This window comes from Anomaloglossus baeobatrachus, chromosome 9 (genome assembly GCF_048569485.1).
Source record: "Anomaloglossus baeobatrachus isolate aAnoBae1 chromosome 9, aAnoBae1.hap1, whole genome shotgun sequence".
Lineage (NCBI taxonomy): Eukaryota > Metazoa > Chordata > Amphibia > Anura > Aromobatidae > Anomaloglossus > Anomaloglossus baeobatrachus.
Window position 1 is genome coordinate 45,126,544 of NC_134361.1, and position 23,603 is coordinate 45,150,146.

Sequence of the window (23,603 nt, forward strand, 5' to 3'; positions counted from 1 at the left end):
ACCAGCCCCTCCAGTGCATAACAAGCACGGCGAGGAAGGGCCGCCCGATACCCATTATTTCCACTCCGGGAGATATATGTGGCCTCCATGCCATGCAGAGCGACGACTCCTTCATCTTCTTCCGACACGGGCTCGGTGTCAGGCCCGGAGTCACTATCGTCCGTCCCTGCGCTAGGCAGGTTGCCGCCAGCTGCTGTAGCCTACAGGCTTGCTACCCTCTCGGCCACGGTCACGAAGGGGTGTACGCCCGACGGGCCAGGCGCAGTGCGGTGCACGGGCAAGGAGGACGGAGGTGGCGTGGGGGCCAGGGGTAGACCGGGTCCCTCAGCCGCAGCGGCCGGTCCCTCGGGGACACGGGCGTGGGTCACTCACCAGCGCCTCCATCATGGCCTCCATTCCATACACTCGTGCAACTGCAGCTGCATCCTCCACCTCCGCGGTCCACTGTTCCATCAGCCTGCAGATCTGGCTCCGGTAGTGTCGGCAGATCCCTGCCGTTCGGGCCCTCAGCCATGCCGCCGTCCCGGGCACCAGTTCGGTAGCCTCCGCGTAGCTAGGTGGAACGGACATCTTTTTGCAAGGCTCAGCAAATCGCGGGGTCCCAGCGTCCTTGCTCGTATAGCCGCGCGCTACATGCGACCAGTCACCATTTCGTCCCCCTTAGCCTCTTTCCGGTCCTTCCTCTATTGAGGCGGGGTTTTGGCCTTCGCGCCTCTGCTACTGGAGAAGACGCTCGAGCGGGAACTCTTCGCGCCAAAGATGGCGGCTTCTGAAATTTTCCGGCCGGACACCTCCGGCGGTCACAAGGCACACCTCTACCCAACGGCAGAGCGGTAAGATCCTGTTCGTGACGCCAAGTTGTCGCGGGTGGAGGAGGGGACGCTGCGCTCTCCCACTGCTCGGGTCCGGCTGCCGCTGCTGCTGCGGCCTGCTGCTGCTCGGTGGCTCAAGCGATGGGCCAGATCCCGGGGACTCGAGCGGCGGTCCTCGCTCGTGAGTGAAAGGGGTTTGGTTTTTGGGATAGTTTATTGTCCGTGACGCCACCCACGGTTGTGGTGATGGTGTGGACACCACCGCTGCTCTGGATGGGGATCCCGGGAGTGGTGATATGGAGCAGCCAGATGTTAGTTCTCCCCTCCGTGGGTAGGGGGTTGGTTGTCCCGGGGCCTGGTGAGGTAGGTGGATGGGCAGCAGGCGGGTTATGGGGCCTGGCGAGGTGCAGGGTCGCAGGGGCAGCGCTGTGCCGCACGGCACGGGGTACTCACTCAGCCAGTAATCACGACACAGTTCACGGCAAACAAATGGCTGGTTGGACGGGTCCCTCGGACGGCTACGGTGCTGATGTTCCCTGCAGTTAGCGGTGACGGTCACTTCCCTGCACCTAAGTACGGTTCTTTGGTAGCGATGGGTTCCCACCGGTAACCCGCTCCCCAGCTTGGATATGAGCCGGAGGAGCCCCTCTCTTACCTGCAGGCGCTGGCCCTGGGAAACTGGTGCCTTGGCGGTGGCGGTGTCTCCCCTTAACGGTCGGACTGTTGCCTTCAATCGGGACTTGGTTGTTGGGAGACCTAGAGGTCCCCTTCACTGACGGATTTGGCAAATTCACGGCGACTCCTAGCCTTGCCGGGATCCGAAAGGCCCCTGCCACTGGTGCTGACTAATCTTTGTATACCGCTCCGGTACCGCCGGGCCACCACCCGTCCACGGTCCTTTCGGCAACCTCCGATCAGCCTCCCCTGCAGACAGTCACCGCTGTCTGTCAACCTTGCTGTCTCAGTCCGGGGCACACACCCGGACCAACTTCAGGCTTCAAACTGTCACTTTCTCTGTCACTACTCTCACTGTCCTCCTTCTCCTTCACTGTTTACTCCTTCAACTCTAAACTTAATCTGCCTGGTTTTCCCGCCTCCAGGGCTGTGAACTCCTCAGTGGGCGGAGTCAACCGCCTGGCCCACCCCCTGGTGTGGACATCAGCCCCTGGAGGAAGGCAACAAGGATTTGTGTTTTGACCTTGGTGTTCCTGCAGGGAATGTGGGGTGCGTGTGGTGTTGTGACCTGTGACCCCTGGCTTGCCCAGGGCGTCACAATTATCTTTCCCAGGAATAGTTGACCATCAAAACATTCCAAGAGCAAAGCGTATAATAATAATGGTTAAATGTATGCAAAAATATGGACAATTCTAAAGGGGTCAGAAACTTTCGAGCACAACAGTACATCTCACATGCCATGAAACCCTCTTGGACCTCGATAATGAAGCGATGACCAAGGCACCACCACTGTGCAGAGTTCAGTTATGGTACACAAGACGAGGTTGCAGAAACAAGGGAACAGCTTTATTAACGGGTAGGAAATATATATATGCAAGTCAGCGGGGAATATAATGTGGCAAAGGTAAAGTTTAACAAACAATGCAGTTTCTAGCTGGGACATTCAACACTACCTCGTAACATCTATTACAAGTCGATATACAACAGTTAACTTTGCAAGCATAATATATCCACAACTACACTACACTGCACTAATAACCTAACTGGCCTCTGCTGCTTGGGTTGCGCAGATACTGCGCTCTGGCCACTGAGGCCTATGCTATGGCATATTGAGTGCACACACTGGTAAAAGACTCCCGGTACTGTTGAGGAGGAACAAGTCCACTCCAGGGAGCTTGAAGCTGTGATGCTCGTCGGTGCGCACTTCTTCTTGCAGGGCGAGGGGGGGGGACTATTCTTCTTCCACGGTCCAGGGGTCTCTTGGGCCCTCTGGATCATGTCTCTTGTCCTGTTCAGAATCACCAACCTCAGGAGGTTCTCCATCCAGTACTTGCTTGACAGCCATTGGGGCTTTCTAACTCACAGTCTTTCTCGTAGCCGACACTGTGCCTCTTCCCAAACTATCCTTCTTGAACACTTCTCAGGCAGCATCTCATCTCTTTCACTTTCTCAGGTGACTCAACTTCTCCAGTTTCCCCCCCTAAACTCTTCTTTCGCTCTTTCTCTGCTTCCTGCACTTTTTAGACAGGGTTAGTCCAACTGCACAGTTCAGAGGGGAACACCAACTCTGGTGGCTAGTGTACAAAACACAGTACACAGGGGGCACCATCTCTTAAAGTCGTGACATGCTTAAACTGTTCATAGGGGCGACACCCCTAAATAGTTCCATAACATATGCTCCTTGGTAGATAGGATGTAGAGGTCTATAGGAACCTTCAGTTCATATCTACTAGACTTTGACTTGAGTAGTTGTGGGTATGCATGACCATCGGTCCATTATAATGTTATATAAAATCCCATATCAAGATCGCCTGGTATCTTTGTGGCGGGATGATCTTACATTTATCATTGCCTATCCAGTGGATATTTGATAAATGTTGCTTGTTGGGTTGACCCCTTTCATTCACAAATAACATGTTAGTTTGTTTTGATGGCATGGCCCCAATAATAAAAGCAATTTTATAAATTAGAGTGTTCTTGATCTTGGGTCTTCTAGAGCCCGTTTCTCCAACTCTAGTCCTCAAGAACCACCAACAGTTCCCTGTTTTCAGGATTTCCTTAGTTGTTGGAATCATCAACTGTTCAAGTGATTAACTTATCACCTGTGCAATAATGAGAGAAAATCCTGAAAACATGCACTGATGGTGGGCCTTGAGGACTGGAGTTGAGGAACGCTGTTTTGGAGGATCCAACTCTCCTCAGTCCAAAATTGCTCCTCGTAGTAGTCTGAAGAGAAATGTGGTCTTGTGTATTCTGAATATTGGACAGACCACAGTAAAGATTTCCCAAACTTCAAATATTCAATTTCATGTCTTTTGGTACCATCCTATTTTCAAAAGGACGGAGCATTTCATGGTGACAATCTAGGATATGTAAATGAATAGAGATTTGACAATGGAGATGAGAATGGATGCACCAGGCTTATTCCTACTCCTGATCCTGCATTAAATATACATAAAACATCATCTGCTTCTCTCGAAGACAAATGCTATAATACTAGGACTGCCAGGACCCAACTACCACCATTTTCCCCCATGGAAAGACACGACACCGTTCTCTTATAAATTAAAATACTTTTATTTGAATTTTCCATATTTTTGGAGAGAGGCATGGGGAAAAAACCACTCTCATCTTTTGGCATAAAATTTGGTCGCAGCTTTTAACCAGGCATTAACTTGCCAACATCACGGGGTTCAGGTAAATGTACCGCCTTCCGGCCGTCCGGCGCGGGTAATTCACCACCACTTTTCCTACCCCTTCCGCTGCTGCGACTTAAACACCGTAAACTCAATCAAAATGGAAAACAAAAAGGGAGGGAGGGTGGGAAACAGGTCCGGGTTCTGCAGCAGAGAGGCCGGAAGCTGGGCAGCACGGTGATATGTATCCAGGAGGCGGGGCTTAGGCCAGTCACACCACAGAAGGCGGGGGCGGCAGGTCAGTGTCTTTCCAGGGGGAGACCTCATTTTAACATGCATAGGGGCCAGCAGTCAGGGGGCAGCATCTCAAGTTTCTGGCTGCAGTGCCTCTCAAGAAGAGGCTTTAACACGAGGAGCTATAAATTACGTATTACAACAGGAAACCAGAGGGGACAGGTTCGAGTGTTAATGTCAGTCTTATCCACTACGTCGTTTAACCACAAAATTGGAGCTTCCTTCATATGTTACTGATTGCTGGAGGTGGATGGGTTACTGGCTCTGTTCAGCCCATTATATAGGCTCATAAAGGCATGGATCTAGAGACTTTGCTGGAATAAGCTAGTGGAAGTCCAGAATGTGTTGTGAACCTGTGGCTAAAACTATAGTCATATAGGGTTGTCAGTCCCGGTTCCAGGAAAGCCCAAATGCCCCATAGGAAGACCTCAGCATTATAAATATCTCATGGCAGGTTACAGATATCCCCCTGGGAGTCAGTAGCTTCAAGTTCTGCCTTCGAACTTTGGCGGGAGCAAAGTAGACCCCATAGCAAAGCACGTAAGACCCTCTATTGGTGCTGCCTCTAATCCCAACATCCCACCTATCAACTGTGCCAAATTTGCAGAAAATGCAAAAAGGCTTGGATGCTTTAACCATTAATGGACATTTTATATTTTGGGAAATTCATGGGTGCAGGACTTACTGTAAATTTCCTGAATTTTGCATTTTCAATGTTGGCAAGGATGCAGCTTGCCGGTGCACAAGAGCTCTTAACTTGTTACCATCTCACCTTCTTCACATCTCCTAGACAAGAGAAATCAACTGCCTGTCATGAGTGTCTTGTGATATTTGTGACGGTTCTGAGATCTAAGCTCCACATTAACTTGTGAGGCGGTATCTGCCTTCTGTTGGTGCAGCAAGGGTTAATGTCAGTTTCCCTGCTAATAGCACCTGGTTAATTCACCTTACGTGCAGCCGGCTTGTGACCACTCCCATCACCTTTCAATAGTCATATGAGCCATCACCTGACACCGGAAATAGAATCTCATCTTTCTGTTCTGACCACGTTGGAGGGAGAAAGCATTAGGAGCTGCTGGAGAGATTTCTGTTTGGAGTCGTGTTGTCTGCAGCCTTGGTTTGGAGTAGTTTGTATTTTATACTATTGTCATTGTTCCACTGTCTGTCTACCTACCCTTGTGTTTTATTATTGCAACAGTGGGACTAGTGCTCTCGCCGGTCTTCTCACTAGCCAGGGTGAGTGTAGGGAAAGCGAGGGCCTATGAACATGATCAGTGATGGGGTCAAAAGAACGTATAGGGATGTTAGGGAGTGCAGGGATCAGCCACAGATGAGTGCAGGAGGTGTCCCCGCACCCTTCTCTCTAACGACAGGACCCACCGTTGTACCATGTCCCTGATATACCCTGCTTGTGGCAGCACTCGTCTTCCTCTATGGTACATATGCTTTCAGTTCCACTATTTTCATTATGTACTGTGTATGTATCTAACGATCTTATATCTATATAGGTTTTAGATAAACTATGAACTGACTACAAGGGTAACCAATGGCACAGTTAACCATAATAGTATTTTCTGGGTTTGAACCGCCAGGCTCCTAAGGGTACGTGAACATATTTTATTCAGGCAGGCCTGCTCCAAAAACTCCAAAAAGTGCTTTGAATATATGCAATTCTATGTTCTTTCTGTGCACATGTTCAGACTTTTGAACATCTTTAACAGATTCAGGTTTCCAAAGATGCCAAGCGATTTAAAGAAGTGTCATGTGCACATACCCTAAACATTTCTGATTTACTGTCAACCTATGTAGAAACCATGAATCCATATATCCTTCATAGGTGTCAACAGAGTATAAAAATATGGATTCAAAATATGGATTTTTCTTTTCGTCGTATGAGTCAATAGAGTACCACATTGTACAAATCAATATTCAGATTTGAGTTGATGTTCTTCACATTGAGATCAATCAAATCTAACATACGGTAGTGATCCATATTTTAAGATTTCAGTGATGTCTATGGCACATACAGTATATCACAAAAGTGAGTACATGTCTCACATTTTTGTAAATATAATATATATTTTCATGGGACAACAGTGAAGATCTGACACAGCATGGCACCTCATGGCAAAAAATTCTCTGAGGATCTGCAAAAGGAATTGTTACATTAGATAAATGTGGAAGATGCAATAAGAAAATTGCTGACAGCCTGAAACTGAGCTGCAGCACGGTGGCCAAGACCATACAGCGGTTTAACAAGACAGGATCCTCTCAGAAGAGGCCTCGCCATGGTCGACCACAGAAGCTGAGTGCACGTGCTCAGCGTCATATCCAGAGGTCGTCTTTTCAAAATACATGTATGAGTGCTGCCAGCATTGCTGCAGAGGTTACAGGAGTGTTTGTGTGTGTGTGTGTGTGTGGGGGGGGGGGGGGGCGCCTGTCATTGTTCAGACCATACACCACACACTGTATCACATTGTTCTACATGGCTGTGGTCCCAGAAGAAGCCTCTTCTAAAGATGATGCATAAGAAAGCCTGTAGGTTGATGAAGACAAGCAGGCTAGGGACATGGATTACTGGAACCATATCTTGTGGGCTGATGAGGCTTAGATAAAGTTATTTGGTTCAGATGGGGTCAAGTGTGAGTGGTGGCAACCAGGTGAGGGGTACAAAGACAAGTGTGTCCTGCCTACAGTCAGGCATGGTGGTGTGAGTGTCATGGTTTGGGGCTGCATGAGTGTTGCCGGCTGTGGGGGCTACAGTTTACTGATGGAACCATGAATGCCAATATATTCTGTAATATACTAAAGCAGAGCATGATCCCCTTCCTCCGGAAACTGGGCCACGGGGCAGTATTCCAACATGATAATGACCCCAAACACACCTCCACAATGATCACCACTGCCTTGATAAAGAAACTGAGGGTAAAGGTTCTGGACTGGCCAAGCGTCTCCAGACCTAAAACCTGTGGAGCATCTGTGGTGTCTCCTCAAATGGAAGATAGAAGAGCGCAAGGTCTCTAACATCCACCAGCTCCCTGATGTTGTCATGGAGGATGGAAGAGGATCCAGCGGCTCCTGTGTAGCTCTAGTGAACTCCATGTCCAAGAGAGTTAAGGCCGTGCTGGAAAATAATGGTTGCCGCACAAAATATTGATACTTTGGGCATAATTTGGCCATTTTCACTAAGGGGCATACTCACTTTTGTTGCCAACGGTTTAGACATTATTGGCTGTGTGTTGAGTTGTGTACACACAAGCTGTACACTGACCATTTTACATTGTAACATAGTGTCAAATCTTCAATGTTGTCCCATGAAAAGATATAAAAATATTTACAAAAAAGTGAGGGATGTACTCACTTTCGTGATATTCTATATATATTACATATATACACACATACACACATACACAGTAGCATGCAAAAGTTTGTGCATCCCTGGTCAAAGTTACTATTATTGTGAATAGCTAAGCAAGTTAAAGATGAAGTGATCTCTAAAAGGCATAAAGTTTAAGATTACACATTTCCTTTTTACACTGACGAGCAAAAGGGTAACAATGTTTTGATCTAAAACACAAAGTTAACTGGCAATCTTACTCTGTCTGGTGCTCCATGCAAGATCTCGCCTCGTGGGGTAAGGATGATTCTGAGAAAAGTCAGGAATCAGCCCAGAACTAAACGGGAGGACCTGATCAATGACCTGAAAAGAGCTGGGACCACAGTCTCAAAGATTTACCTTAGTAACACACTACACCATCATGGATGAAAATCCTGCAGGGCACGGAAGGTCTCTCTGCTCATGAAACCACATGTCCAGGCCCATTTGAAGTTTGCAAATGACCATATGGATGATCCAAAGGAGGCATGGGAGAAGGTCATTTAGTCAGATGAGACCAAAATAGAACTTTTTGCTATTAACTTCAGTGGCTGTGTTTGGAGGAAGAAGAAGGACAAGTACAAACACCAAGAACACCATCCCAACCATGAAGCATGGAAGTGGAAACATCATACTGTGGGGGTGATTTTCTGCAAAGGGACAAGGACGACTGCACCGTATTGAGGGGAGGATAGATGGCGTCGTGTATCGCGAGATTTTGGCCAACAATCTTCTTCCCTCATTAAGAGCATTGAATATGCTCAGCTCTGATGGGCTTTGGCTGAGTTGTGTCCACTGCTCCCAGCCATGTAGGAGTTAATTCTTCTCTCCTGTGAGTCAGATTGCTGATTACCATCCTCAGCTGGTCTCTCCCTATTTGGCCGGTGAGTTTGTCACGAAATTGCCAAAGATATCATCTGCTTGTGCTCTTGTGAATGGTGCCCTCTTTGGTGACCTGCTGTCTGTTGCTAGCGTGACATGGAAGTGTCTTTTGGTTTGTGTTACTTCCTCCCTTATATTTTATTTCCTCTTGTGCCTTTATTGTCTTCCCTTTGTGGTTATTTGCAGAGTGAACGAGATTGTTTTCCCCCTGCCGGTGTCTTTTTGGAAGGGGGGTTATCTCGGTGTCTCCTGCCGACTCTAAGGGTGGGGGGAAGGGTGCAGGAGGCTAAGTCAAGGTATGAATAGGAAACAGGGACATGCTGGGGGACAAGACCTCCCTACCCTTAAGGCTAAGTTCACACACTGCGTTTTTTTAACGCTGCGTTTTTGTGCGTTTTTGGCCGCTAAAAATGCACAAAAACGCACCCGCGTCAAAAAAGCGGCAAAAAACGCATGCGTTTTTACCGCGATTTGGTGCGTTTTTGGCTGCGTTTTGCTGCGTTTTTGATCTCTGCGTTTTTCTGCGGTTTTCCAATGCATTGCATGGGGGGAAAACGCAGAAAAACGCAGGAAAGAATTGACATGTCCATTTTTTTTTTTAAGCTCAAAAACGCAGCTTAAAAAAAAAGTTGTGTGCAGACAGCAAAATTGAAAACTCATAGACTTTGCTGGGGAAGCAAAGTCATGCAGTTTTGAGGCCAAAAACGCACCCGAAAAACGCGCAAAAACGCCGGTAAAAACGCACTGTTCGCACATAGCCTAAGTGTACCTCTGGGTTGAGGGTCAGCTCAGTGATCCCAGTCTTAGGGCCAGTCCAGGTCTCCAAGTCAGACTAGCCCACCCGTGACACACATATGTTAAGATCACTTGATGAGTTGGGTACAGTCCTTAGAAACCTTAGGGTTTACACATGTCTTTTAAGGACAATTTAAGTACTTGTGATTTCCAAAAATTGGATTTTCGGCCCCAATTTTGACAAACCTTGCAAATTCAAATTTCAAAGGATTCACTCATCTCTACTTCTTCCAAAAAAAACCCCCAAACCTTCATATGGCCATATCAATGGAAAAATAAGAAAAAATATGACTCTTTGAAGAAGGAGAGGAAAAAAATGAAAGAGCAGAAATGTAAAATTGTCTGGTCACGAAGGGTTTACTAAGACAAAACTTTGCTTTTCTTCTTCTGTAGTCCCCAGAAGAAACCAGGTCTGCCAAATACTAAAACTGACTACCTGGACTTTGTGGAGGGATGTAAGTGTGCGATGATATTCACAAGGCTGATCCGATCTGACAGGTCCCAGTGTTTCATGCTCCTTCTAGACATCCAAGAGAATTTCTAGAGGAAATTTAGCAGCTGTGACCTTTAAGTTACAGGATTGTCACAAGTGTGTAAGAAAATCTAGTGACTGCGGAGGAAAATGCTGAAATGTAGGTAAATGTTACGTTAAATGCCAGGTTTGCATCTGAGATGAACGTACAGACAGATTTCTACGCTCCGTGGGTTCACAAGGAGGTTATAGTCCGACAACGAAAACAACACTTATAAGAAAAAAAAATTCTCTACAATTACATTGCATTAATCGGGATTTTTCTTTGTATTCTCGAAGCTTGTCTGCCTGGCTTCAGTAGACCCACCCATGCATGTAGTCTCGACGCTTGCCAGAAAAAGAGCTGAACGTGTACAGTGCTCGGGACGGTATGGGAGCGTCCTGCTGAGATTGTTGGTCTAGTGACAAGAATTAATGGGTGCCAACAGTTTGTTGATTTGGACGATCAGCAGTTCTTCCAGGGTATAGTCACAACATCTGTCTCTCTCCGAGAAGAGATCTATAACCGCACGGAATCGAAAAACAAGGCACAAATATAAAGATAGAAAAGATATCTTAAAGATATATGGAGAACAAATTCTGCAGATTGTTTTATTTAATATTGGACAACCTCTTTCTCCAGAACGGTGGGATTTTTAATTCACTGGTTACCGACCACTGCTTTAGCCTATCAGAGGTGGTCAGTCTCCTAGGCAAAGGCCACAGTCCTTGAAAGCTCTTTCCGAAAATCTGTCTCTGCTTGTAACATCGAGAAGAGCACAGATTGTTCCATGAGAGCAACCATGATGCTGGTCCGAACTGTCAATCAATCAAGAGCACAGTACCCTTCAGAAATCAGAGTGCTGGGAGTGACTCTGAGTGAGGACTTGGGACAACCCCTATGGTCAGTGGTGTAACTACAGTTAGATGGACCCCTGTGCAAAATTTTGACCTGGGCCCCTCCTTCATGTAGGTCAGATGTATGTATATGTATACATTTAGCGTTCTAAATCCTATAAAGACATATGACTTTCCCTTCCCGATAATGTAATAATGTCTCCCATCCTGTTCTAATGTACCTCATCCTGGGCTACTTTCTGGTAAATATGTCCCCCATACTGGTATATATTTCCCATCCTGGTATATATGCTCCCATTCTGGTATGTTCCCCATCCTAGTAAATATGTACCCCATCCTGGTATATACTGTCCCACTCCTGGTATATACTGTCCTCTTCCTGGGACCCTCCTGGTATATACTGTCCCCCTCCTGGTATATATGTTCCTCTCCTGGGCCCCTCCTGGTATATACTGTCACCCTCCTGGGCCTCTCCTGGTATATACTGTCCCTCTTCTGGTATATACTGTCCCCCTCCTAGTAAATGTTTCTCTCCTGGGCCCCTCCAGGTGTATACTGTCCCTCTCTTGGTCTATACTGTACTCACTGTCCGTGGCTCCCGCGTTGCGCAGTGTCCTCCTCTATAGCTGGCCCGCAGTGGCCGTCACCTTTCATCGGCGTCCATGCTATGGCAATGCATGATATCATGCGCCGCCTCAGTCACAGGGACACCGCTGAAAGCTGCCGGCTTCTGTTTGGCCAGCAGCATATATCACAGTGCAGGGACCTGACAGGTCTCTGCACCACAATGCATTTCAGGTGGATGTGCGAATTCGGACACACATCCAGGTGAAGCAGGAGCTGGGTTGAGCCCTGCCCCCCCCTGCCGGGTCATGGTCGTGATGCCTGTGACCACGATTATTCTGCCTCTGCCTATGGTAAAGAAGAGCACATAACTTACTTTTCTCAATGGGGTTTTCTGTAATCTTTGTGCTTGTCGCCAAAACAACCCCATTCGGATAAATAGATAAGATTAGTAAACTGTTCTCCTGTGAGAAGTCATCCAAGGTTGGCACTATCCACATGCAGTAAAGGTAATGAAAATTCATATTATAATGCAGAGAAGAATTCCTATTAATACAGACAGGACATTGCAATCGATACAACCTACAAATGACCATCATTAATGATCGGCAGAATTAGCACCGTAAGGTCACACTCTGTCTCTTCTGCTAAACTCGGTTGATATTAAGTGGATGTAATCCTGGAATAAAGAAGTTCTTAGCACGTCCACGTTCCAAATTCAACAACAACTTATTGCGCCAGCCATGGAAATGTAATAACCTGTGCGGTGAACGGGTCACATCAGCATATTAGCGCACAAATCACTGTATCTGCAGTTGCTGAGGACGCTCTTGTGTCGGTACCGGTGTGTGATCAGACCAGACGTGGCCATTGTTGACTTAGAGGGTTGTACTTTTATATTATATTTACCATAATATGCAATTACAGTCCGGACCGCGGAGATAATTAGTTATAATGTATTATAGTTCATCTTCATAGCACGACTGTGAACATTTCTTGACCTTGAAGTCCGGAGATGATTATGATCTTCTCTACTATAAATTCTCAGTGGCGGGACCGTAAGTGAGAAAAAAAAATCACTTCTCTACTGTCCTCCGAGTTTTTTAGTCATCGCTATAGAACTTTTAAGGTAGAATGAGAGGCAGGCGCCATAATGGTGGGGTGACACATCAATTTCGTCTCATTTTCTGTTTGGTGTGCAGTAGTTTGGTGCCAGGATTCTCCTTCCTTAGGCAGCGCAGAAGCGTAATGGCTACGCCAGGTTAATGAGGTCTAGACAAAGCATAACTGGGTTTCTCCAAAATAAAATTGGTACATCTGTATCTGTAGTTTATCTAACAACAATTACCGTAAATCCCTCCTGGTATTGTCTGTGATAGCGGGATCTATGTAGACTCCATTTTGAGGGTGTATGGTATTTCTTGTTTTGGAGATGGAGAAGAATTATTTTAGATAAGAACCATGTGATTAACTTTGTCTAAATAAAAACTAAGAAAAGTTCAGGAATGTGAAACTTAAGAGTTGCGTTACACCCAGACTCTTAAGGCCGCTTTACACACAACGACATCGCTAACGAGATGTCATTGGCGTCACGGAATTCATGACGCACATCCAGCCTCGTTAGCGACATCGTTGCATGTGAAACGCACGAACGACCGTTAACAATCAAAATTACTTACCTTATCGTTGATTGTTGACGCGTTGTTCTATTCCCAATTATCGTTGCTGTTGCAGGACACTGGTTGTTCGTCGTTCCTGCGGCAGCACACATCGCTATCTGTAACACCGCAGGAACGAGGAACATCACCGTACTTGCGGCCGCCGGCAATGAGGAAGGAAGGAGGTGGGTGGGATGTTCCGCCTGCTCATCTCTGCCCCTCCGCTTCTATTGGGCGGCTGCTTAGTGATGTCACTGTGACGCCGCATGACACTGTGTCGTCGCCGGACACAGCGACGTCGCTAGGCAGGTAAGTACGTGTGACCGTTCTTAGCAATGTTGTGCGCCACGGACAGCGATTTGCCCGTGACGCACAACCGACGGGGGCGGGTGCTATCGCTAGCGATGTCACTGTGTGTAAAGTGCCCTTTAGAGTTGGGTGTAAAGGAGGCTAACATTCAGCCAATAGAATACATATATGTTAAAGAGTACCAACCACCAGGATTTTCATATATAAACTAAAGCCAGTGCTATACTGAGCTATCATGCTGATTCTATACATACCTGTATTTGTGAGATCGGATGTATAGTTTATGAAATATAGGCAAGTAAAGTTTGTGAAATGCATTGTTATTAGATAATAGGTGCTGCAGAATATGTAATAGGAGGGTTGGTTTTGCTGGTTATTCACGCCCCTGTTTGCTGCCTGTCCTTCCTCCCCTGTCTCTGTTATTACAGGGCAAGAAAGGAGTGAGGAAGGCCAGGCAGGCAAGCCTATGATTAAGGTGGTTCTTTCCACCGAAACGCGTAAGGCGTTGGGGAGAGGGGATTTTTCCTCAATGATGAAAGCATTTTTCACTACTTGGGTGAGATATTTTTTCCCCCTTCTTATTGCATACTGGTGGTCAGCCACCGTATCTCTCCCTTGTTTTTGGATCCTGAGGTTACATTGGAGATAAGGTATTGCCCTTTTTTGTTTTTTGTACATGAGTCAATGCTGTTCCAGCTCAGCTATATTAATCAATGTTGTTCCAGCACACCAACATCAGTTTTCACTGTTCCATTTCTTCTTCATCAGTCATCCCTTCTCTAGTACTGCTACATCAATCAATGCTGTTCCAGCTTGGCTACATTGATCATTCCTGTTACAGCACTACTACATTATTCAATACTTGTTATGCCGGTGTCTTACAGCAGGGATGCCAACATATTTCCGCTGCGGCAAGCTTGCACCTTCCCCAACTTCTCCACATCCATCCACGTGTGCTCCTGCTGTCTCCTGCTCCTGGAGACTGCGCACGCCGCACAAGTTCCATGGGAGAGTGCCTAGGGCTTGCGCGCACCTTCCTTCCTCTTAAAGGGCAGCGCTCTTTTACCTGGAAGTGAGTCTCAGCCTACGACTGAGAGGCACTCGGTACTTAAGGCATCCTCCCACTAGGGGAGGTGCCTGAGCAATGTGGTCAGTTAGTTAGTGTCTGTCTCGCTAGCTAGTAGTTAGGTCCTGTTTGTCCTATACCCACTTCCTGTACCCATGCCTGTTACCTGTTCCTGTGCCCAACTTCCCATACCTGTCAGTATCTGCTTATCTGAATCAGTCGTCCTGCCTGCACCTGCCTGCCTTAGAGACTGTACTTGCCTTTTCCTGAGCCCATCCCTGCTCTGGGGGTCAGCTGCCACAGCCCCGGACACTGCCCTGGGAGTGGCACTTGGTGCCTGATGTCTTTTGGCAGACAAGCCTATCCTCACCATCTGGGCCTCTGGCTTATACTTAGTTAAGCCCCTCCCACATCATGGTAAGCCCGTGTCCCACCAACACTGGCTGGCTTTACAATGATTTTCCATCTCTGCTATATTTGTCATCACTGTTTTAGCTCTGCTACATAATTCAACACTAATCCAGCCCTGAAACATCAATGAACGCTGTTGCTGTTCCAGCTATGCTACATCTGTCCTCGCTGTTCCAGCTAATCTACAGTATACCAGTTCTTTACAGCCTGTTACTTTCTTCAACACCACTTTACCCTGTCTCAACCTTCCCGCTGCACCAGCTCCATCTGTCCGTGCTGCTCCAGAACTGCTTATATGGACCAGAGATTTCAAGGATCCACCTCACTAGATGAGACATAACAATGACAAATTGATATAAAAGAATAGATGTAGGAATGTCCGGCTTTATCTCAGAAGCTTCTATAATAACCTTCTTTAGCGTCAACTGAATTTCACATATTTCTTTCTCTTGTCTCTATGTACCGATCATCCAAATGAATGATTTTGACAAGGTTTATATAGAATGTAATGAAATAAACAAGTCAGACAAGATTACAATGTTTAACCACCAAGTATCTGTACAAATGGAGGGAATTACCGACTGACTTCCCCATGAATTGTTATTATATCTCAGACACAACTGAATTCTCACAGTTCCTCTCAGATGTAATCTTTTCAATTTACTCCGTTCTCCCAATTCATGAATATTTCACACGAGTCAGTATAACTCCAGAACGGTGCCCGGGATATCAGAATATGGCACGTCTGATTTATCTCGCTCTCCGAACACTTCCCGCTCACAATCGCCGTCCACTGCGCTAAATGCCAGACATTTCTTAACTGATGTGCCGTCACCGGTGCTAGAAAAAACACAACTGTATCTAGAGCATCATTCTCACTTAGCCTGAAACACGGAGGAAACGGAGAAAGTGAGAAATAGTAAAGGAGAGAATATTAGTGACAGCGAGAAATCGAAATTTAAAGAGTAACTAAGTGTAAAATACAGGAGGGTTCATACAATGTGTTTCATGAGGATAGATGGGAACATTCTCACATTGTTACAGATTTTGAGAAGATAATATGAAAGTAAGCGATTGCTCTCTGTTATCTGACTGCAGCATCCTGACTTCCCACCATCATCCTAAACATAAAACGTCCATGTACTGGAGCATACAAAGAAAGGAAAACTCACAACCGTTCTAAGTGAATACACCCCTAAATGAGGATGCCCAAAGTGTGTACCTTTCTGCTATATGCCGGCTATAGTTCTTCTATGCTGACCAGTGAAGGTGTTGTTTCTGGAGAAAGCTATAGTTTTCTTTCCAGCAGGATTCGGTAGAGTCCCTCTGAGGAGAAGAATTGGAGTTTCTGTTGTGCCTTCTGTTTTCCCTTGTTTGTTTCTCTTCCTCGTGTTGGCTTTATATTAGTAGTAAATCTATGTCTTGCTGGCCTATGCACTAGTCAGGGCAAGTCCAAGGCAGCCGGGGCCTAGGCACATGATCTGCATGGAGGGAAGGACCTGTCAAGGGATGTTAGGGAGCTCACTGATCAGCCACAGGTGAGTTAGGTGATGACCCCTCTCCCCTTTCCCTAGCATAAAACCTACATTTTCACTGGTGTACCCCTCCTCTTGTGCTGTATGCTGGGTGTTCCCTCACGCCGGCATGACAATATGTTGGCATTCATGGTTCCCTTAAAGAACTGTAGCTCCCCACAGCCAACAGCACTCATGCAGCCCCAAACCATGACACTCCCATCACCATGCCTGACTGTAGGCAGGACACACTTGTCTTTGTCCTCCTCACCTGATTGCCACCACACACGCTTGACACCATCAGAACCAAATAAGTTTATCTTGGTTTCATCACACCACAGGACATGGGTCCTGTAATCCATGACTTTAGACTGTTTGTCTTCAGCAAACTGCTTTGTGCATAATCTTTAGACAAGACTTCCTTCTGGGATGACAGCCATATAGACCCATTTGATGCAGTGTGCAGAATATGGTCTGAGAGTATGGACTGATAGGGGGACCCCCTACCACTGTAACCTCTGCAGCAATGCTGGCAGCACTCATACGTCTATCTTGAAAAAACAACCTCTGAATATGGCACTGACCACGTGCACTCAACTTCTTTGGTTGACCATGGTGAGGCCTGTTCTGAGTGTATCCTGTCTTGTTAAACCGCTGTATGGTCTTGGCCACCATGCTGCAGCTCAGGTTTAGGGTGTTGACAATCTTCTTATGGCCTCGGCCATCTTTATATAGAGCAGCAATTCTTTTTTTCAGATCCTCAGAGAATTTGAGGAGCCATGTTGAACTTCCAGTGACCAGTATGAGAGAGTGTGAGGGACAACACCAAATGTAACACCCCTGCTCCCCATTCACACCTGAGAGTTGGTAACACTAATAAGTCACATGTCACCAGGGAGGGAAAAAGGCTAATTGAGCACATTTTGACATCAATGACAGTGTGTTGTTATTTAGAGGGCACCAAATTTACACTGTCATGCAAGTTGTACACTGATTGCGAGAGCTAACTGCATGTAGACTTAGGGTACCGTCTCATTAAACGACGTACCAGCAATTCTGACCACAAATTGACCTGGTCAGGATCGCTGGTGCGTCGCTACATGGTCGCTGGTGAGCTGTCAATCAGGCAGATCTCACCAGCGACCAGCCACTCTGTGCTTGGTAACCAAGGTACACATCGGGTTACTAAGCAAAGCGATTTGCTTAGTTACCCGATATTTACCCTGGTTACGTGTGCAGGGAGCCAGCGCTGGCAGCCTGTAAGCGTGTACGCTAGTAACCAAGGTAAATATCGGGTAACTAAGCAAAGCACTTTGCTTGGTTACCCGATATTTACCTTGGTTACCAGTGTACACCGCTTAGCGCTGGCTCCCTGCACACGTAGCCAGGGTAAATATCGGGTAACTAAGCAAAGTGCTTTGCTTAGTAACCAGATGTGTACCCTGGTTACGTGTGCAGGGAGCCAGTGCTAAGCGGTGTACGCTGGTAACCAAGGTAAATATCGAGTAACCAAGCAAAGCGCTTTGCTTAGTTACCCTATATTTACCTTGGTTACCAGCGTACACTGTTTACACAGAGTCAGTGCTTGTTGGTCTCCCGCTGTCAAACATGCCGATGTGTGCTGCACAGCGGGAGACCAACGAGCAAAAAGAGAACCAGAACAGTGTGTAACGATCAGCGATTTCACAGTAGGGGCCAGGTCGCTGCTCAGTGTCACACACAGCGAGATCGCTGATGAGGTCACTGGTATGTCACAAAACCTGAACTCAGCAGCGATCTCGCTATGTGAGAAGTACTCCTTACACAACTGGTATTGACTACAATCTCAATAAGAGCAGTATAACTAAAACTGTATGTAGTGGCCCCCCCGGTGGCTGCGGTTAGAAAATAATTGATTTAGTCTCTGTCCCTCCACTCACCCATTGGGATAAGAAAAGAAGGGTGCACAGGTATCAGTGGTCACACTTGTGCACTCGTACCTGACATAACCAAAAGGTGTCTCTGCATCATAGGAAGATTCTAGCACTAATGTAAGTGAGATTCCCGAATACAGATTTTGCATTTGGGCCCATAAGCTTCATCTACTAAGCTACGCCTCTGCTTGCAGAACACTCGTATCAGTTGCGTGACCTGTGTTTATGGTAGATACACCAATACCCTTGTGAGCTCTGTCTATATATATATACTTTACGCCACTGTGCAAACAAGCATAAAGCCATTGTCCTTGGGAAACCGTCAGATGTCTGCTTCGGAAAAATAACCAGTAGACTCTGATACGAGCAGCAGTATTGGCGGTATATTATCTCCCCAAACTTCAAGGCCTCTCACTCTATGTTATGCAATAATATGACTCAGATTTTGGTAATAAAAGTTTTTGAACATTTACAGGTATTAAACAGAACAAAGACGTTGCCCACTACAATACCAGGTGGTTGTTACTATAAGAAGCTGCAGGACCAACATGTTCCCAATAGAGGTTACTGGGGAATCAAAAAGCAGGGGGTGTAGGGTGATATACAAAATCAAAAGGATACCCCCTGGTTAATGCTCCCAACCCTTGTCCAGACTAGTAGTACTGTAGGGGTTGTGTAATGACAGACTTCAATCCCAGTGGTAGGGATAGTAATTGGTTGACAGCATGGGCCTCTTGGGTGAGTCTACTAGTCGACCATAACCTTGCCATATACTGTATATTGGATGACTGTTGGACAAATTATGCTTAGGCTTATTGTTCGGCCAACAGCCATCTCAGCCAACACTTCCTCACACAGGAACGCTTGTTGAGCCCAGTGCTCCTGTGTTCTCTATGAGAAAGCCGCCAACTGACTCATTGGCCAGTCTCTTCGTTCAGGGACAACAATGTGATGGGCAGTCCGAGATCAGACATGCGCAATCGACATCTCACCTGACCATCAGTTGGCCGATACCCCCAAACACATTAGACTGTCATCCGAATCCAGTGATGCTGCCGGGTTCTGCCATTAGTAATGTGTACTGAGGCCTTTACAGTTTACTGATGATACATTCCGTGTGTACAAAGACAAATCCATTAGTAAATACTCCACAGCCCTAAGCCAAGTCCATGACTAATTCACTATGTGCAGATAGTAGTTGGAAGATGAAAATGTTAAACTGCAAAAATGTTTCAGCTTCTTTTTTTTTGCAAAATATGCAGATTTTAAGGATCTCATCATTATTTTTAGAGCCTGAAAAGAGCCATGTAACTAATATAAACCTAAAAATGTTAATATGTTTATGAAAAAATGTCCAAACATTTCTGCAATAGATTAGAGAGGCAGAAAGTGCGGAAAGAGCGAGAATACCTTGGGATTCTCAAAGTGTTCAGGTGCCTTAACCCTAACGCCAGATCTCGAACAAAGCTCATAACTAACAATTTTACCACCGGTGACCTCATAGTTGACAGTAAGGGTATTAGACCCCCCAATGGCACCAGGCCCAGGCCAGCACCCCATTCAGTTACCCTCCTTGGTTAAATATTCATATAGTATTCACTACCGTAATTAACTATGAACTATAATTCAATTAAAACAAAAGATTTGGCACTGTAAAGTAGCACGCTGTTTTGTCACTGTATGGTACCACATTGGGACTAACACTGAATGGATACAAAATAGAGCTGGCACTGTAGGTGTTGCACACTCGTTCTGGCACTATATGGTAGGACACTGTAGCTACTACTGGTGTAGCTACCATCATATGGGCCCGATGCAAAATTTGGACCCAGACCCCCTCCGAGATGTTGGTCAAATGGTCAATGGTGTTGTAATACTGTCCTCCATCCTGGCTCCCATTCTCTAATAATACCCCCATCCTGTAATAATGTCCCCCATCCTGTAATAATGTCCCCCATCCTGTAATAATATCTCTGTGTCTGGGCCCCTATCCTCTAATAATGTCCCCCATCCAGTAATAATATCTCTGTGTCTGGGCCCTTATCATGTAATAATGTCCCCCATCCTTGTCCCATATTATATTAATGTCTCCCGTTCTGGGCCCCCATTCTGTAATAATGTCCCTCGTCCTTGTCTATTACTATTTTAATGTCTCCCATTCTGGGCCCCCATCCTGTAATAATGTCCCCCGTCCTGGGCCCCTTCTGTTCTTCTCCAGTGGTCCGATACGTTCCGGTCTGATGAGCGTTGCTGGTCTCGTTCCAGCGACTCCTCTATCCTTGTGATTATAGTCTTCTGTCTTGTTTCATGTGCCTGACGCATTCTACATCATCAGTGCGCTCCATTGCGCTCCTGTGTATGCACACTTCTCTCTGCCCTAAGGGCAGAGCAAAGCTTTGTAGTGCGCATGCGCGAGTGTTTTTTTACCTTTCCCCGAGCATTACAGAACTATGTTCTGCCCTCAGCAGGGCAGAGAGAAGTGTGCGGGCACAGGAGGACAATGGGGGACACTGTGTGGATGACGTAGGACGCGTCATCTACATGAAGCAAGAAGGAGGACAGTGACTGCAAGGATAGAGGAAGCGGCGGGTCAAGATCAGCGACGCCCATCGGACTGGACCTGATCAGACCACCCCACAGGTGAGTAGGTGACAAGTTCCCTTTAAAAAGAAACAAACAATTTTTCTTACCTTTCCCCGCACCCAGGACATGAGGTGTCCTTCTCTATTGCCGGTGCAGAAGTTGGTAGCTGACTTAGCTGAGCCGGCACGGGCAACACATAACGACACTGTCATGCATCGCACAACACTGGAAAGTTGATGTCTGCTAGCTGGCCTCTGATTGTCCGGCAGATTGTATTGCAGCTCAGGGAGCCGGCGGGTCTCTGCTCCGCAATACATTTCAGCTCGATGTGCATTTGAAAATACACATTCAGGTGAAATTGGTGTTTGTCGTTCTCACCGTTTTTAACCCATTCATTGCAGAAATGTGTCAAAAAGGCAGGTATTTATGCAGCATATTTCCTGACAATACTTAGAAAAATCTGCTGCAAACGTGTGCACTTACCTAAAATGCATGTCTTGCTGTGGATGAACCAATGATGACAGCTGTGCAATACTTTATCTCTCCTGTGGTAGCGCTGCACAGGACATAACCATTTATTGCTAGGTTCCCTCCAAAATTTTAGTGCATTGCCTTAGCATGTAGGAAACTCGACGACCAGCCTATTGTCGCAAAATGCTCCCAAAAAATGGACATTGTGATATCTCCTGTAAGGGTTTCATACTGACTATACGATAAATACTGTAAAAGCACTTATCTGTACTACATCAGTGGTGGAGAACAGAAGGTCAAAGCAACTGACTGAGACAGACCTAAAAAATAACTTATAAGTGATCTATTATATATAAGGTCCTTGTAGATATGTAATGTCTGATACTGGAGAGCCATACCCAAAATAACCTAAATGCAAAACATTGCCAGGTGTCCGTCCTCCATGACTTGTCAATGCTTAAGAGACCTTGAGGTTGTTGAGGTTGTTATATAAAAAAAATCAGACATATTAGATAGAGAGTCCATAAATACAGATATAAAACAGATAAAAGAAATATAAAAATAAAAATAGACCAATAGAGAAATGACGAAAAGAGGAGGCCGATGAAATCCAACAGTAGAGATCCTCTGTATAAGGGTATGCTCACACAAGCGTATGAATCGGACAAGTGCAATGTGAGAAAATCTCTCATTGCACTTGGACCAATGTTAGTCAATGATGCAGAGCAGATGGTCAGCTTTTTTCTGATCCAGATTCTGGATGAGCGAAAAGTCACAGTATGCTGCAATTGTCAGCGAGAGATGTGTCACTCGCACCCATACAAGTCTATGGGTGTGAGTGCAACATCGGACTGCACTCTGATGACATCTGGGTGCAGTGCGATAATACCATCAGCTGACAATGGAGGAGATGGGGAGATTAATCCCTCCCTCTCCTCCACAGCTGTGATCCGATCGCAGGATCGGATCACAGTTGCATGACACTCGGCTCACGCTGGTAGCAGACCGGAAGACAATGGTCTTTAGCATATCGCATCCAATACACTTGCATTGGATGCCATATGATTGTGTGACTCCAGCCTAAGGCCGGGGTCACACGAGTGTTTAGTATCCAATGGAAGAGAATGGGATAAGATCTATGAATGACCCAGTGAGCGTGAGCCGATTGTCAGTCACTGTGATACGATTCTCTCGCATTCTAGAACCGGATCACAGGTGAGGAGAAGATGGATAGATTAATTTCTCCATCTTCTCCATTGTCTGTCTCAGTACTGATGTCACCAGGGTAGTCTGGTTCACTCGAAGCTGTAGACTTGTATGGGTGCGTGTGATCCGGGACACATTGCCTATCACAGCATGCAATTCGATTAGAGCTGAGAAAAAACTTGCAGATCTGACCTGCATCATTGACTAACATTAGTTCGAGTGCAATGTGAGATTTTCTCTCATTGCACTCGTCTGACCCCGACCTATTAGTTTGTTCACATCTGGGTCTAAAAAAAAAAAAAATCGGTGCTACAAATGGAGATCAAATGTAGGGTGGAATTAAAAATTTTCCTTTAAAGCTGCACCCATTTTCACACACTGTCCTCAACCACAAAATAAAAGTATCAGTAGCTAAAAGTAAAAGCTCTTTCCCCTTCTTACCCCACCTATATCTTCATGTACAGTCTCATTGTCTCCTGCCAGGTCCACATTGTTCCACTCACTGTCAGTCACCTCTTAGTCTGGTGTATAGTATTGCAGGTTTTTTTCTATGAAAAGTTCTACTAAAGGAAGACTGCTCAAATTGTAAAGGCTGACCTCCTGTCCATCTGTCACCTCAGCTGTCTGCTGCACCCAGTCTCTATCCTCAGCAGCCACAGGCAATATACTGTACACTACTGACAAAAAGTTAGGCTTGTGAAACTTCACTCTTGCTTTTTCACATGAACTTAATGGGACCACCTCTAAACTTTTGGAGGCACATGTCCTAACTGTTCTGTTCACCAACTTTTTGCACAACTTTCGGTTCTCTAACAAGGAGCTTAATGGCAAAATTCACAACAGGTGTTTGATCCATGAATCACCCAATAAATTTTGGGAGTTCAATTAGAATTGGTATTAAACAATCCTCCTGATGTGCTGTTCACATTGTGATGTCATGACTCATGAGATCAAGACGACACATAACAATTGATCAGCAGTACTGCGCCATTGCGAAGTTTCAAGCAGGATGTTCTCAGACAGAAGTGGCCACTGAGCTTAGAGTGTCACTAGCTGGTTGTACAGAGAT